The sequence below is a fragment of the Ailuropoda melanoleuca genome, chromosome 16 (genome assembly GCF_002007445.2).
Source record: "Ailuropoda melanoleuca isolate Jingjing chromosome 16, ASM200744v2, whole genome shotgun sequence".
NCBI classification, from domain to species: Eukaryota; Metazoa; Chordata; class Mammalia; order Carnivora; family Ursidae; genus Ailuropoda; species Ailuropoda melanoleuca.
In genome coordinates this window covers 13609298-13613699 of record NC_048233.1, presented here as the reverse complement: position 1 = coordinate 13613699, position 4402 = coordinate 13609298, and positions in this window count along the sequence as shown.

Sequence of the window (4402 nt, the reverse complement as noted above, 5' to 3'; positions counted from 1 at the left end):
ATTTTTCCTAAGCGCAATTTTATCAATCATGTCTGCTTTAGAATTTCCCAACTCTTCTCAGTCTTTCTGAGCCCCACTAAATCTTCCTACAGCGTGTCCGCACTGTCTTAAGTGTTTCAGACCCAAAAGAAGTCGGTGCTGTCTGTAAACCCGAATATTCTCTCGTGCTGTCCCTGTATCGGTTTGTTTATAAAAATGTATACAAGACAAGTTCCAGAACAATTTCTGGGGGAAGTGCCCATTCATCCTTAGTGTTAAAATTTGTTTCCTAGTCCTTCTGGAAATGTGAATCTGATGGCAAAGATCAAAATCCTTCTCCAGAAGAAAATTTTAAAAGATCCTCCTTCAGTCTTTAAACTGAGGTAGAACATTTAAAAAAAAACTTTTCATAATAGGTAAACTGCAAGTCACGTGAACTTCAGCTTGGAACTTCTGACATGCAGAACAGAAATTATTGTTTTCACACTTTTTTAGGCATTCTTTTTATTTTTGTCACCTGTTATCTTCTGGGTTTTTTTAAAAATTCTGAATTATCAGGCATTAACTATTGAGATAACAAAATAGGTAGCAGCACAAAAATGGAATGAAACTCAAAGGATTTATTTTGTTCAACATTTTAAGTTTTTTAAAATGCATTTATGCTTTGTCTTCCCCCCCCCCCCGCAATGGAGTAAGTTCCCTACAACTTATATTTCACAGTCACTTGAAAATTGTACTTTAAGATCTGGCTAGAAAATTTATTAATTTTTTATGTTGTTTCTTTGCACTACTGCAAAACAGGAACTTACTCAATGGGGTAGAAGATGAAACTAAGAGAGGCAGTGAAAATATGAAGAAACTGTAATCTACAACTTGAAACTGTCTGCACAAACAACAAATATCATGTTACAATCTTCCAATAGGAAATTGTGAAAGGCTCTTGATTCAAAGCTTGCTCTGAAATGTGTCAGTGAGCCTTGCAAATGAGTGACCATCCCCTCACCTGAAGTAGGGGCGAGTTACTCAAACCAGCATTTGCAAACCCAAGATACCAAAATTCGAACCCACAATCAGCAATCAAGAACGAATACACAGAGACTCCATACCGATCTGTCTCCTTCCCAGCTGGTGGGACAGTTTGGGATGTAGGCAAGAAAACACTGTTCGGCCCAATGGAGTGGATACAATGAAAGAACAGATGTCACCCCCTGATTCTCAAGGAGCTTGTAATTAAATTTTCGAACCACACTACGTACAAATACATATAATAGAGTGTGACGTAGATGAGGAGGGAGCTAAGAGCGCCAGATCATAACAGGGCAAAGCTGATAGGACTTTCTGCAAGAACTCTGATTGAAGCTAGCCGTGCAGACAGAATAGTTCATTCCAAGACGATAAAAGGGATCATTCCACATCCAAGCAAATCTCTGGCATTTTTCTGTGTTAGTGTTTTGTTTCTTTGACACAATTTTTTAAAAGCGGTATCCCTTTCTATTTAGCTAATATCTTGGGCACAGTGGGCCTCCCAGCTCACCTCCTCCCCCTGCTGTCTCTCCTGGCTTCAGCCACTGTAACGTGAGCTGACTCACCCTAGCCACGCTGCAGAGATGCCTTGCTTTCTACCTCACAGCTTCTTGGGCATCATTAACCACTTAGCGCTGGAGCACCTGCAAGCCTGGGCAGAGGGAATTAAGCCCTCATAGGGCAATTTTTGACCCATGCAGGATGGGCGTAGGTAGTTAAATACTCCCCCTCCATCCCTGGGATGGGGTTCTGGGGGAGGGGCTTATCTCCACCCTTGATTGGACCATCTCAGATTGCACCTTTGAATTAGCTTTCCCTCCTTCCCTGTTTCAGTTTCCCCATCCCCCATCCCTGATCCCAGAATGAGCCCCCTTTCAGCAGGAGTCCTAGGCTCTGATTTCTGTTGCGAGTGGGAGCTGGAACCCTTAGAATGTTGCTGCCTGGAGGTTGTTTCTCATGAATCAGTTATTTTCTTAGTGACTCTGTTGAAAAGTCCAACCACATCTAAAAACCAGATATCAATTTACTGAGTCCTTCCAAAGAAGGGAAGTAAGTAGAATGCCAAGGTATGTGGAGAGATTCGGAGAAATTTCGTTCGATGGACGTAAAAGAGAAAAGCAATTCAAGGATCAAGATCAGAGAAGTGTCAGCTAAACTCAAACTGAATAGATTAAGTTGCAGTCTTAATTTATAAAATATTTTCTCTCACATATTCTGCGTCTGCCCTCTCATGTTTCTTCCTCTTTTTCTCTATCTAATTTACTGAATATATTAGATAAAATTGCATTTCTCCAGGGGCGCGTGGGTGGCACAGCGGTTAAGCGTCTGCCTTCGGCTCAGGGCGTGATCCCGGTGTTATGGGATCGAGCCCCACATCAGGCTCCTCCACTATGAGCCTGCTTCTTCCTCTCCCACTCCCCCTGCTTGTGTTCCCTCTCTCGCTGGCTGTCTCTATCTCTGTTGAATAAATAAATAAAATCTTTTAAAAAAAAATTGCATTGCTCCAGGCTAAAAACCACTTACTCTATCATGAATAAAATGCCTGGAAAAAATAGGTTCCAAATATGAGAGAGAGTGATTTAGGCCACTTACGACTATTTTACAGATTCTAAGACAGGGTTAGGATTTTTTTTTTCCAACTGAAACCAACTCATAGAAAATATTAGAATACACAAGTAAATAAATTTAATTTGGTGTTTGGGTTTTTACGTCGAGAGAAATATAAAAGTGAAGAGGCGTCTTCCATCTTTATCTACCCAAGAAAAGCACTCTGTTTTCATAAAGTAACGTTCCCATTCATTCAACTTGATATTTATCAGGTGTGTTGATTTTGAAGATGTCGCCATTAGAGATTTTTAAATCTCATTTCCCTTTTCTCAAGTCTAGGGGGAATCACATGGCATTGGCCCCTTGGGTGTCTGGACAATCCCCTAAGCCCCTTCCCTGAGCTTGAAGACATAATGACTTGAGCTATGTTAGATCAACTTCTGTGAAAGTTCTGATAAACTTCACTTTCATTAGAACACATACAATTAAACTTGACTCAACCCAGAAACAGCACTGTGCTGGGACGGCGCTCCCCGGAAAGAGCGGTAAGCAGGACCCGCTCTGCCTTCACGGCGTGTTTATACAGCCAGGGCGGGATTCGAAGTATGCGATTTTGTTCCACCGTTTTGCAGGTATCCTTTCCACAACATCTGCTTCCCAACATGGAGATGTTTTGTTAAGAAAAATAGAAAAGTAAAATGGCTTAAACTATTAAAGGATTTAAGAAAATCGAGAAGTAGTAGGGTAGCAGGAAATCCAGAGTCATGCAGTGGAGAAAACGTTGAGGGAGAGAGAACATAAGTTAGGGGTGAAATAAGAAATGTAGGTGTTGGCTTAATTCTCAAAGCACTTGCTCAAAGTTTGTTAGCAGTAATTTTTATCATTGAATTCTTTTTTAATAATTTTTTTTTATTATATTATGTTAGTCACCATACAGTACATCCCTAGTTTTTGATGTAATGTTCCATGATTCATTACTTGCGTATAACACCCAGGGCTCCATGCAATACGTGCCCTCCTTAATACCCATCACTGGCCTATCCCAATCCCCCACCTCCCTCCCCTCTGAAGCCCTCCGTTTGTTTCCCAGAGTCCATAGTCCGTCATGGTTCATCTTCTAAGGGACAAGTTTTTGTTTTTTTTTTTAATGCCTGGAGGCACATGAGTGTCAAAAAAGCACCGATTTGCAGAAGTGTATTATTTGTGGTCAGGAAATTACATAATGCCAGCAACAGTGAAAACACAGCCCTTGATTGCTTGGGTGGAGAGCAAGCCAAGGTTTATGGCAAAAGGGGCCGATGAAAGGGAAGATGAAGTGAGGGAAGGCTACGGTGTTCAATGAGAAATGCCAAGATTTTGGAGAAGGGAACAAAGCTAAAATTGTGCCGCGTGGATAGAACTGAAAGGGAAGAGCCAGACAAGGCAGGTTCACCTTCCTTCTTCCCTTTACAGTTTCTGTTTATGACCCTGCCCCCGCCCCCACTTGCTGTAGCAGTTTGCAGCTGCTGTGTTTCTGGTCAGCCGTGCTTTCTTCATTTCCCTACAAGACTGGCTGGAAGAGGGTGGAAGAGAATGTGTGCGGAAAGCTGGGGAAAGTCTGAGGCCATGCCACTGTTATCCAAAATCAATTTGGAAAACACATTTATTGTATTTGGAGGAAGGGAAGTTTCTGTGGATGCTACCCACAGTTGTCAAATCGTGGCCAGTTGGCTTTATTAACAATTAGACTATTATTTGTCACTGGAAGTCTGTTAAAGTATTTTGAACCTACCTCTGTTTATGAATGTCATTATTCTCACTTATCCATTTTTAAAGAAAGCCCACCAGTATGGTCATGACTTTACTCAGAAGT